The sequence below is a fragment of the Episyrphus balteatus genome, chromosome 1, assembly GCF_945859705.1.
Source record: "Episyrphus balteatus chromosome 1, idEpiBalt1.1, whole genome shotgun sequence".
NCBI classification, from domain to species: domain Eukaryota; kingdom Metazoa; phylum Arthropoda; class Insecta; order Diptera; family Syrphidae; genus Episyrphus; species Episyrphus balteatus.
Window position 1 is genome coordinate 157311812 of NC_079134.1, and position 13940 is coordinate 157325751.

General features: G+C 30.1%; 1 protein-coding gene across 3 annotated transcripts in view; it reads right to left on the reverse strand.

The window, feature by feature from the left end:
* LOC129921359 (uncharacterized) overlaps nt 1-13940 on the reverse strand; it is a 115468-nt gene that overhangs the window by 78251 nt on the left and 23277 nt on the right. The window lies entirely within an intron of this gene.

Consider the following 13940-nt stretch of genomic DNA (forward strand, 5'->3'; position numbering starts at 1 on the left):
ACTTAAACTGATGTTAAAATTGATGCTGAATATGAAACTGATTCTAAAACTGATGCTGAAACTGATGCTGGAAGGGAAAATGGTACTGAAACTGACTCTGAAAATGAAACTGATATTAAAACTGATGCTGAAACTGGTGCTGAATATGAAACTGATGCTGAAAAAGAAAATAATACTAAAACCAATGATGGAACTGATGCTGAATGTGAAAATGATACTGAAACTGATGTTAAAACTGATGCTGAAAGTGAAAATGATACTGAAACAGGTGCTGAATGTAAACTTGATACTAAAAACTGATGCTGAATGTAAACTTGATACTGAAACTGGTGGTGAATTTGAAACTGATGCTGAAACTGGTGCTGAATGTAAACTTGATATTAAAAATTGATGCTGAATGTAAACCTGATACTGAAACTGTTGTAGAAACGATGCTGAATATTAAACTGATACTGAAACTGATGGTGAATGTGAGACTGATACAAAAACTGATGTTGAAACTGGTGCTGAATATAAACCTGATACTGAAATTGGTGCTGAATGTAGAATTGATACTAAAACTGAGATGGACTTTGAAACTGACTTCTCCAATAAAAGATGGTAAGATTGAACTTTGCAAAAGCATCTGTAAGCACCTGGTTCACATGAAATATTTGAATATACAACCTTTTTTTCTCTCCTTCATTGTTCTTCTTCATTTTAAATGAAGAATTTGTTCCAAATTGCTCCAAAAATGTAAAATGACATCTTTCTTAAGAAGTAATAAAATACAAATTAAACATTTATTCTGCTTCCAGCCAAGTTCCTGTGGCTACATTAACGATAAAATATTTCTAAAAAAGCACCTGATTTTCAGTGAACGTGATTTTTTCCTAATTTCTAGTAAGATATATTTTCCTTCAGGCTTCTTTCAAATTGCTACAACAATATTTTAAATATTAATTTTCCTTTTTTTCTTTTCTTTTAATTTCCCACTCTTACATTCTGGTCATCGTTTTGACATTATTTTGTTGGTTAGGTCAGATTTTTTTTTTTTTTGTGAACAAGCTAAAATTGGCGCCCAACTGGAAACCAATAACATGCTTCAAGCCAAAAATATTCTTACTTCCTTCCTATCTTAATGTATACTTTTATTCTTTCTTCTTATAAAAGTGTATTTTCTGATTAAAATTTATAGCTACCAGAAGCATAATGGCAAAACCATGATGGTGTAGGTAGAATATATTGGAAATCAGATGAAACCATTCTAACAAAAAAAAAATAAAAATAAAAAAAAGAACGAAAAAAAATGTATGTCAGCATAATATAACTGTTTGTGTCCGCCATCGGTGTTGTTGTGTATGGGGTCTCTTTTGTAACAAATTTATTTGAGGTCCTTCTTCATTATGCCTTAAGGCCAAGTCAATTTTAATAGGATACGAGTTTGCTATAATACCTTTTCTCTCTTATCTCGCTCCTCGTCGTCCTGAATATAATGTCCTTTATACAAACACATAAGTGTTCATTCAGATATACCAGATATGAGAATTTGAATTTCATTGCAAAGAGGGGAGAAGGGGGGAGTAGATATTCCATCTTCCAAAATGCGCTGCCGGAAGGAATTCCATATTCCAAGGATATTGTATCCTGTGTGAGAATTGTATTTGCAATTTTGAGGATACAATTTAATGCGCTCGTATATCATGATACCAGCGACTTCAGATGGGTAATAACTAATGGAACAGAAGAAGAAGTAACCTTCTTGAGAGTAAAATTGGGTTTCGAATGAATGAAGCGAGTTAAAAGGGGGAATGGTGTTGAATTGGAAAAACGAGGAGAGAAGGAAACAGAATGGTTGATTAAGAGGATGGTTATGTTACACACACACACACACAAATGAATTAAAGGATATTTGTTTTGCAAACTGTTTTTGGTTGTATATATAATGTCTCTACCACAGACACATATGGTTTATGTATATGCATGCATAAAGACCTAGAAGAGTATTTTGAAAGTTTATAGTTTTGCTAAGTTTGGCAAACGAGTTACATTTGTGTTACTAATTTTGTGTGTAACTTGATTGCAATAATGGTTGTCATGAAATATGAAATGATAACCACCAGGGAAACTCGCATCATAACTTTTGGAGGTGTTTTCTATAGTAAACATGACTTTGGCAGTTGTTCTAATTGCATTTGTGTGTGCAGGAAGAGAGAGAGAGAGTTTTTGAAACCTTATGTGTATTTATTTTTGGTTTGGAAATTTTGAGGTTTCAAGTTAAACTTTAAATCTAATAAATCACTTGTTGCACAAATTAGATTAATTTGGTAACAAAATACGATTTAAAACTATTTTTTAAACTTCTTCTATAATTTTATTTTTATTTAAAAAACTTGTTCCAATTCGTAAGGACCTTGTCCTGATTTTTCTACTTCTAGTATAGTACAGGAAAGTTAGTAAAAAAACAGGCATTTTGTGGAACGAAATACAGGACGGCTGAATTTTTCAAATCTGAAAAAGGGGTATTAGAAAAGCTTAAGTCCTGGTTTTCGGGACGCCACCCCCCTGGCGAAATCCGCCATTTTGGAAAACGCGAATCGCTCTATATCTCCAAAACTATGGGTCCTATAGAAATGGTTATCGGACCAAAGTTATTGGAAATTTAATTATCTTTTTCTTTGTAGTACATTATTTTTCTGCGCGGGCAATAATTTTGAGGTTATGTTGTTTTAATTTATTTTTTTTTCGGTTTTTTAAAGATTTAATCATTCCCGCTATCAGTTACATAATTTTTTAAACAGTAAAGGTTATAGACCATCAATTTTGTAATAATTTGGTATATTTTTGAAAGTCATGCGATGTATAAGTCGAAAGTTATTGATCTGCAAACTATAATCTAAGTGCAGGAAAGTTAGTAAAAAAACAAGCATTTTGTGGAACGAAATACAGGACTGCTGATTTTTACAAATCTGAAAGAAGGGTATTAGAAAAGCTTAAGTCCTGGTTTTCGGGACGCCAACCACCTGGCGAAATCCACCATTTTGAAAAACGTGTATTGGTCCATATCCACTACACTTTTGGCTTGACCGAATAAGTTACTTAACCAAAGTTGTAGGTAATATAAATATCTTTCCTTGTGCATTAACTGTTTTTCAGCGAGGACAACACATTTGAGGTTATGTTGTTTTATTTTTTTATTTTTTCGTTTTTTTTTTTTTTGAATTTTTCTCAGTCTCTATGATAGAAATATAAAAGTTGGATGTTGGCTTAAAACAAAATATGTGTACCACAATATTGTAAGTCTTACCATTACCCACCTTAATAAATCCCTCTCACATCATATTTTTCTCGTTTTTACATAACGTACACGATTTAGCCTTTTTTTTATACCTTATGCAAAAATATATAAGTGGGTATATTTTTTGAAAATATTGAGATAGATTGCTCTTAAAGTTCCTTATCTTTGGTTTTAAAAATCATATAATCTTCAAAAGTATACCAAATTAATAGAAATTTGATGTTCTACAACTTTAATGGTGCTTATGTTTCTATCATAGAGACTGAGAAAAGTTAAAAAAAAAAAGAAAAAAAAATAGAAAATAAAACAACATAACCCCAAAAGCGTTGTCCTCGGTGAAAAAGAGTGCATGCACAAGGAAAGATATTTATATTACCTACAACTTTGGTTAAGTAACTTATTCGGTCAAGCCAAAAGTGTAGTGGATATGGACCAATACACGTTTTTCAAAATGGTGGATTTCGCCAGGTGGTTGGCGTCCCGAAAACCAGGACTTAAGCTTTTCTAATACCCTTCTTTCAGATTTGTAAAAATCAGCCGTCCTGCATTTTGTTCCACAAAATGCCTGTTTTTTTTACTAACTTTCCTGCACTTAGATTATAGTTTTCATATCAATAACTTTCAACTTATACTTCGCATGACTTTCAAAAATATACCAAATTATTACAAAATTGATGGTCTATAACCTTTACTGTTTAAAAAATTATGTAACTGATACCGGGAATGATTAAATCTTTAAAAAACCGAAAAAAAAATAAATTAAAACAACATAACCTCAAAATTATTGCCCGCGCAGAAAAATAATGTACTACAAAGAAAAAGATAATTAAATTTCCAATAACTTTGGTCTGATAACCATTTCTATAGGACCCATAGTTTTAGAGATATAGAGCGATTCGCGTTTTCCAAAATGGCGGATTTCGCCAGGGGAGTGCCGTCCCGAAAACCAGGACTTAAGCTTTTCTAATACCGGTCTTTCAGATTTGAAAAATTCAGCCGTCCTGTTTTTCGTTCCATGAAAAAGTCTATCTTTCCTGTACTAGTAAACTGTTTCCATTGTTATCCTCCATCACATCATTATCTCTTTAAATTCTTCTTCTACAAACGAAATGAGATAGCCATGCAATTATCATGTGGATTCCATTAATTTTAGCCATTTTACACTACTTTCTGGGGATACCCTTCCACACGTTTACGACCTGAATTTGTAATTGTATAGTTCACCCAATTGAACTAGAACCGAATACTTTTTTTCCTTTTTTTTTCTTATTCAACTTTTTAGCTTCATTTTAATGCAAGGACAAAATTGAATGAAGGTTTTTCTTTTTTTTTTTTGTCTGCATTCCTGTATACCTACTTAACCAAAAGGACCTTTCTATCTTAAGTTTCTTTATATTCTTAATAAAAAAGGATATTTTTTTCGTGAATTGGTCTTTGCCAACTATATTTGATGCTGCTTTATGAAAGTAGACAGAAGCAGACCGAAAACCAAAATGAATAAAGTAAATTGGTAGTGGTTGTGGTACTGAGTAAAAGATAATATTATGGGTTACATCCATTTATGATTCTATTTTATTCATTTTTTTGTAGAATGTTTTATAAAGAAATTCTTTCAAACATTTATATTATCTTGTTTGGAAGAGTAAAAAGGAATTTTTTTTATTTGACAAAACACGATAGTATTTTGTAACTTTTTATGGTTGAATATTTTTGATTTTGAAGCACAGTGGAACCAAACTTTGTAGATTTTTGAACAGGAAAAGTGAAAGTAAGACTAAAACTTTTGACTCACGTATAATAAATTTCGATCTCCTGAAGCCATTTAACTTAACATAATGCAGGTAGTTAAAAATTAGCATTTTATGAATATCATAAATTAAATACATAATAATTTGTAATACAATTTGTAATCTACATTAATATACATTATGTACATATTTTAATAAAAATAACACAACTTCTAAAATATTTGTTGTAGCTTTAGTAATTTTATATCTTCTTTTCATAAAACAGAAAATAATTCTTTGGCGCCGGGTACAAAGGTGTTAAGTCAGAAAATGTAGTTTTGAGGAAAATGAAATTAAAGTTTCAATTTTTGTTTGTGAATCTGAATATTATTATTTTTAAAAAGTAATGATGCAGTAACATCATTTATAAGATCTATTTTAACACGTTCGCTGCCCCCATAGAAAAAAAATTTTCTTCTCTGTGTGCCATAAGTGTATTTTTGTTCAAAAGTGTTCGTTATTTATATATAAACTGTGCTGTGTTTTTTGTTTTGTGTTTTGTCAAATTATTAAATGTTTTTTTAAGTGTGACTACCGGCGGGTCACATGGCACCTGTCTTATATACTTACATATATATATATGTATATATACTTATACCTACATATAAATGGATTAATCTGGGTTTTTTTTTATATAATTTAGACTTTTATCTAGGTGCCAACATTGAAAAGTAAATTTTTCTTCAACAGGCCTCTTCAGAAAAAGTATTTAAAAATGTATTGTTTGTGACCGCCGGCGGGTCACATGGCAGCGAACGTGTTAATATCCATACGCTGTTGACCAGAAAATGACCGTTAATGCAAAAACAAAGGAGTTAAGTCAACTTACGCCCTTAGTACCATACAATTTTAAAATTTTTTTACTTAAACCCTTTGTACCGAGTCATATGGGCCAAATCTAGGTTTTAGGGTGTGAAATTCAATATACCGAAACCCACATTTCTGTAAAGCAGTTGGAAACTGCCTCTTTTAAAATGAAATATTTTCTTGAAAAAGCAAATACCCTTTTGAGCACTTTCATCTTCCGTTTTCTTTTACATTTTTTTTTATTTTGTGTTGTATCTGCTGGTAATATTAAAATCCTTTTCACTATAATACTATAATAGACTAGAAAAATCCAACAATTGTAGCCATAACTTTTATAGAGATAATCATCCTCGTGACAAAAGCAATTGACACCCCTACACTTTTTTTTTGATTTGATTTTGAATTTCATTACCGTTAATTTTTTTTTTAAACTTTTTAGGAACAAATAATTACACTGTGTTACAAAAATGAGGTTTTGAAATATACGCGGGCGGAGACCTATCAGGTTTTGTAAAGCTAGTCGCAGTGAATACGAAACGGTATTTGAAAATCCCCTAACACCCCCAAAATCTGGAGTTACGGGCAAAAAACGGTTTTTTGGACCTTCACCCATTGAAAAAATTCTAGCTTCGACAATTTTTTACCCATTTTCGATTTTTTTACAGTTTCTGATAGAAGATAAATATACCTTTTTAACACTGTATAAAACATGTAACTCGGTTAAACCACTTAGAATTTATAAGATGTCAAAGATCAAAAATTCAATTTTTTTTGTCATTTGCCCAACTTCGGTATCAATTTAAAGTATATGTTTTCAAGACAACATGCTATTTTAAAAATATATTATAAAACTATATCTTTTTCCCAATTGATCGAGGTATTTTTTATGAAAATCACTTCAAAATTGGCTTAGAAAAAAAAAATTTTCGATTTCAACCCAGTTACAGAAATTCGAACTTTTAGGCATAGAACAAAAATGTTGTTTCGGCACGTAGTAGGATAAGTTGGGCTCCAGGATTTGATGAAGGGTTTTTGTAGAGGAGCTCAATACAAACATTTTTTTTTCTTTGTTAGGGGGGTCTATCTCCCCCCGTTTAGGTGGGAGGGGCATTTTTCTAAAAAAAAATTATCAAAATAAAAAAAAATTATTAAAAAACAACGGCAACACTTACAGTAATAAATGATACCATTTCCAAAAGGCAAAATTGTGCATTTGATTCTAATTTTTAAATCAATATAATATTACCAATTGTTTTTGAAATAATCGATTTCAAAGTTAAAAATAGGGGAAAAAAATTTTTTTAAAACTCATTCTATACTATTTTTGTCCATGAATTGAATTTTAGTAAATAAATTACTTAGACAGAAAACTGCCTCAATAAATTCCTTATCGAACAGTGAAAACTATTATGTTTCTATGTCTTTTTTGAGTTTTTGTAGTTTGTAGTTTTTGAGAAAATTGAAAATAAAAACAAATGAAAACAAAAAATATTTTGAAAAAAGAAAAATCTGATAAAATAATTTTTCAATTTTCCCAAAAACTAGAAGACATAGAAACATATAGTTTTCACGGTTCGATAAGGAATTAATTGAGGCAGTTTTCTGTCTAAGTAATTTATTTACTAAAATTCAATGCATGGACAAAAATAATATAAAAAGAGTTTTAAAAATTTTTTTTTACCCTATTTTTAACTTTGAAATCGATTATTTCAAAAACTATTGGTAATATTATATTGATTTAAAAATTAGAATCAAATGCACAATTTCGCCTTTTGGAAATGGTATCATTTATTACTGTAAGTGTTGCCGTTGTTTTTTAATAATTTTTTTTTATTTTGATAATTTTTTTTTAGAAAAATGCCCCTCCCACCTAAACGGGGGGAGATAGACCCCCCTAACAAAGAAAAAAAATGTTTGTATTGAGCTCCTCTACAAAAACCCTTCATCAAATCCTGGAGCCCAACTTATACTACTACGTGCCGAAACAACATTTTTGTTCTATGCCTAAAAGTTCGAATTTCTGTAACTGGGTTGAAATCGAAAAATTTTTTTTTCTAAGCCAATTTTGAAGTGATTTTCATAAAAAATACCTCGATCAATTGGGAAATAGATATAGTTTTATAATATATTTTTAAAATAGCATGTTGTCTTGAAAACATATACTTTAAATTGATGCCGAAGTTGGACAAATGACAAAAAAAATTTAATTTTTGATCTTTGACATCTTATAAATTCTAAGTGGTTTAACCGAGTTACATGTTTTATACATTGTTAAAAAGGTATATTTATCTTCTATCAGAAACTGTAAAAAAATCGAAAATGGGTAAAAAATTGTCGAAGCTAGAATTTTTTCAATGGGTGAAGGTCCAAAAAACCGTTTTTTGCCCGTAACTCCAGATTTTGGGGGTGTTAGGGGATTTTAAAATACCGTTTCGTATTCAGTGCGACTAGCTCTACAAAACCTGATAGGTCTCCGCCCGCGTATATTTTGAGTGTTACACCGTGTTATTGAAACAAGTAGTGTTATTAACAGAAATTGAGTGATGAGCAAATTTAGAATAAAAATTGAAGAAAAGGTGAAAAATTAATTGGAACGTAGCAGAATGGAGGTGGTGGAAAAGAGCGAAGTTTAAAAAAAAAAGAATTTTTTTTTTATATCAAGCAAAAATAACCCTCTTTTCGAAAATGTTATGTAAAAGTTGTAGATAACACTGGTCTGCAATGAATTCCTCATTTGAATAAAACTATACTTTTCTAAAGGATTTTTGTATGATGATTCCGAATCCGAAGTCAGAATTGACCTAGCACGTCACGTTTTTTAAATATTCCTTTTAGAAAATCTCAAAAACCCATTTTTTTTGCTGTTTTCGAAGAAATATTTTGGCATAATGTTATCTTTTTCAATTAAAATTGATACGGTTTTTCAATCTTCTCAATATCTCTTTTCTTCTCCGAGATATCTTAATTTAAGTAAGTTTAGTAGGTTTGGCATATCTTACCATATAGAAACTGATCTCTAAAAATTAATATATCTTTCTCCCTAGAACAAAAATATACTTTTCTAATGGACTTAAGTGTGCTTATTTTGAATCGGAACTCAAAAAATTTCGGTCAGCTCCGGTTTTTGAGATATAGTATTTTTTTGAGATTTTCTAAAAAAACTTGATTTTGTGATACTTTAATGCAAATATCTTAAAATCCTGACGTGATAGAATTTTTTTGACTTCGGATTCTAACTCAGCACATCAAAAACTATAAGAAAAGTGTACTATTGTTTCTAGGAGAAACAAATCTGAAGCTTTACAAGGCAGTTTATTGAATGGTTTTTTACAAATAAGATATTTCTAAATATAAAAATAGTATAAAAATTACAAAACACGTAAAAATTTTGTTTAATGTTTTTTATTTTGGTTTTCTTTACATATTTTTAAATACAATGGGCATTGATATTTTACATTTTCCTTAATAAAGGTGCTTTTGTTCATGTAGGATTTACTAAAAAGTGAAGGATTTCAAAATGTCTGCTTTTTTTGTCAATCAGTATTTTAAAAAATGAGTAAACATGAATGTAAAAGAACATATTTGGTGTCAATCGATAGGTCATATTATGAATAAGTCCTCCAAATTTGAGCTCAATGCGACAAATAGTTTTAATTATATACAAGTTCAAATGAATCTAAAAGGTTGATTTTTTAGAAACTACTCACATTTTTCAAAAATCATATTTACAAAAATGGTACCTGATAGAATTTTTCTGAAACCAGATTTAGATTCAGGAAAGTCTAATCTTTCATAATATCAAAAAATTATTTGAAGGAGAAAAAGAAGTAAAATTTTGCAGACCCAGTGTAATCATGAAAAATATTGAAAAAATAAAAAACTAATTGTTTAACAAAAAAAGTTGAATGTGGTTTAATACAGTAAAATAAGGAGAAAAAAGGGGTAAATCTCGGAATGAATGTTAGTAGAAATTTTTTTTGCTCAATATCTTCCTTTTGCCATTCTATAACATATCTCAAAAGTCTAGAAAAATCTCATGTCCGCTTGTCGCGATTTCAAGGTCAAATCGCGAAATGGAGATTTTCAAAATTAGCAAAAATAGGCTATGGTATTATATACACATATGATACATGATTTCAAGGAATTTTTTAATGCTGATTCCAAAAAATCTAAAATCAAGACAATCTGACGTCTCTGGAAAATGTTATACCTGTTTTTCATCTGTCAACTCATATTATTATAACAGTTGCAAACTTACTGCCGAAAAACCCTTAAAAGTTATGGTAGATGAACCAAATTTTGCATGAAAATTTTAGAATCCATCATTATTAAAAATCAAAACAATCCATTACAAAAAATATATATACCAACTAAATAATGGTATTTTTTGATGGAGGGGGAAATTTTAGGATATGCACTAAAGAAGATTCTTGTTCATCTAAGGAATAAGTGCTAATAGGCTAATTTTTTCATTTTAATCTTTGTTTGGATATTCTTTACCAACCCTCAGAAATCTAAAAAAATCTCATGTCCGCAAGTCCTAATTTTCTTGGTTTGAAAATAAGGTGCAGATTTTAAAAAATTAATAAGAAAAGTTTAAATTTTTATATGTATACCAACATAAGCGACATGATTTAAAGGTATTTTTTAACACTAATTCCAACAAAACTCACAAACAAGTCAACCTGACCATCCCTGAAAAGTAATGCACCTTATTCATGTTGATCTGACACAAATATCTGAAGTGAAGTTTTTCAATCTTTTAAAATCTACACCTTATTTTCAAACCAAGAAAATTAGGACTTGCGGACATGAGATTTTTTAGATTTTTGAGGGTAGTTAAAGAATATCCAAACAAAGATTAAAATGAAAAAATTAGCCTATTAGCACTTATTCCTTAGATGAACAAGAATCTTCTTTAGTGCATATCCTAAAATTTGCCCCCCCATCAAAAAATACCATTATTTCGTAGGTATATATATTTTTGTAATGGATTGTTTTGATTTGTAATAATGATGGATTCTAAAATTTTCATGCAAAATTTGGTTCATCTACCATAACTTTTAAGGGTTTTTCGGCAGTAAGTTTGCAACTGTTATAATAATATGAGTTGACAGATGAAAAACAGGTATAACATTTTCCAGAGACGTCAGATTGTCTTGATTTTAGATTTTTTGGAATCAGCATTAAAAAATTCCTTGAAATCATGTATCATATGTGTATATAATACCATAGCCTATTTTTGCTAATTTTGAAAATGTCCATTTCGCGATTTGACCTTGAAATCGCGACAAGCGGACATGAGATTTTTCTAGACTTTTGAGATATGTTATAGAATGGCAAAAGGAAGATATTGAGCAAAAGAAATTTCTACTAACATTCATTCCGAGGTTAAACCCTTATTTGACTGGATTAGTTAAAATTTTGAGAAAATGTATGTTTTCATATTTCAAATAAGACAAATTATTAAAAAAAAATATATGAATTTTTCGATTTTTTTTTTTTTTTTTGAAAAAATTACCTAATTTTCAGTCAAAAAAGTTGATGACCAATTTTTTTAGTTTTGAAAATTTGAATGCAGCATTTTTTTTATGGCGTAGAAAAAATAAGCTGCTATTTTAGAAAAATATACTGCGAAAAACTAAATTTTAGGATCGATTTTTGAATAAATGCCAGTATTTATATACATTTTTTTTACACTAACACATTTTACTTTTACAACATACAAAGTCCTAAGAAATATATATTAGTGATGGGAACTATCGAATAAAAACTATCAAACTATCGATAGTTGTAAAATATTCATTCATTCGATAGTTTTAAATCATTCATTCATTCATTCATTCATTCATTCATTCATTCATTCATTCATTTAGTTACTATTTTCATTCGATAGTTTTTTATTCGATAGTTTTTTCATTCGGATAGTTTTTTTTATCAGATAGTTTTTTCATTCGAATAGTTTTCTTACTAAACGATATTTTTTTATACGTGATAGTTTTTTCATTCGAATAGTTTTTTTTATTCGAAAGTTTACTCGATAGTTTATTCGATAGTTTATTCGATAGTTTATTCGATAGTTTATTCGACAGTTTATTCGATAGTTTTTATTGGAATGAATAAATGAATGAACTATTCGATAGTTTAAATCATTCAGTTACTAACTATCGATAGTTCCCATCTTTAGTTCTAATACCTCGTTAAACAGAAAAGTCTACTTTTCAAGAGAGGCAAAAAATTAAGTATGAAATGTATGAGAATCAATTCAAATGATCTGGTTTTGATTAAGCGAAGCTCTGAAAATATCGATTTTCGGCAAACAGGATCCTTTACATTACATCCGGATTTTTGTCAACAATATACAGTCCACTCTCTCTAAGTCGAACTCTCTCCAAGTCAAATTTCCTTCTAACTCGAACTTTTTCACCATTTTTTATATAACAAATTGAAGAAATTAGACCAAATTAATCCCTCTAACTCGAATTTCCCTCTAACTCGAACCAATTTTCGTGTAACGTAAAAGTTTGACTTAGAGGGAGTCGACTGTAATTGCATCATTAGTCATTTTCTCATAAAAAATATAAGCATGAGAAAAGGGTAGGTACCAACTAACTTATATTTTCAGTTTGGATCTTTAAATTTAAAAAAAAAAATTATTCCTTGGAACTATTTCTGAAAATCTTGAATTAACAGCTTCATAGAGGTCTGAGTCCATGCTTTGGTTGAGAAATAAATAAAAAGAAAAATATTAAGAAACAAATTTCTAAGTTTCGCAATTTTATAATTGAATTTTTCATCATTTCGAATGACCGTTCCGGTGGTGCAGAGTATCCGAGAAATAAAATAAATTACAAAATCTTGTTTTTTTTTATTCTGTTTTTTAAATTAAAGTTAAATAAATTTACATAATTTTATTTCAATGGCCCCACAGTGCTTAGCCTCATACAAACATTTCGCAATCTCCATATCCACCCTTCCAACCCCACTATTCATCCATTTGAGACTTTGGGGATATTCGAGCGATGGAAATTGCTGCGGATGTGTTAGACAAGATTACACAAAACACAGCGAGCGTAAGGGGGCAGAACGCAGAACAAGCAAAAGAAACAGAAGAACAAGATTAATATTTATGACTATGTGTGTGGCGCTATTCAGCATTTTGTTCAGCAGTTCAGCAGCAGTGGCGTGGCGCGGCAGTGTGGCGGATGCCATTAGTAGGCCATGCATTATGAGAAAACAGATTCAAGGATGATATTCAATTCTGCGTTGGTGGTGCTTTTTGTTGTTGTTGTTGTGTTTTTAGCTTCATCCTTGACCTTGAACATGCTTAGCCAGATAGAAAAATTGGTGGCTGGAGTCAGCCAATCCCAATGGGGTTAGTGAATTGATGTCAGAAATTTCCTTTTTATTCGCATTTCGAATGAACAAGATGACGATGACGATGACGGGGTGCGTTTTCAATTCTGGTGAAAGTTTTTTCCTTTCTTTTTTTTTCGTTGAATGGGATTGAAAGAGTCTCTTTCGAGTATAAGAACGCATTAACATAAATATTTTGTACGGATACACTGAGAGCATATACTAGATCCTCCGCATCTTACTTTTTCTGTGACATGGGATTTAATAGAATGGTTTATTGACGCGCAAAGAAGGATAACCCAAGACACATTTAAGGATATTTTGTTGGTGGGATTTATGTCGTCAGTTTGATGTTGTACATCTTATAGTTTGGTGTGTGTTTTTATTTTTATGGGGTAGATTTTGTATGGTAGATAGTATAAAAGGGCTGGAAGGTTACTTGAATTCATGGGGCATTAAGAGATTTATATGAATACATGGAAGGGATACATTGGAGCAATGGGGGTTTCTTATCTAGATTCCACGCGAGAGGTGTGTTTATTAGTTGGGAATACGCGTTAAGAATTCGGTTGTAAAAATATATGAATCGTAAAATTTACCAAACTTAATCGATTTTGTAACCAAATTTTTTTTGTTTTTGTAGATAAAAATGCAATTGAGTTTTGGGTTGGTTTTTATTGAATTAATTTATATAAATTGTTATACTTTTTTTT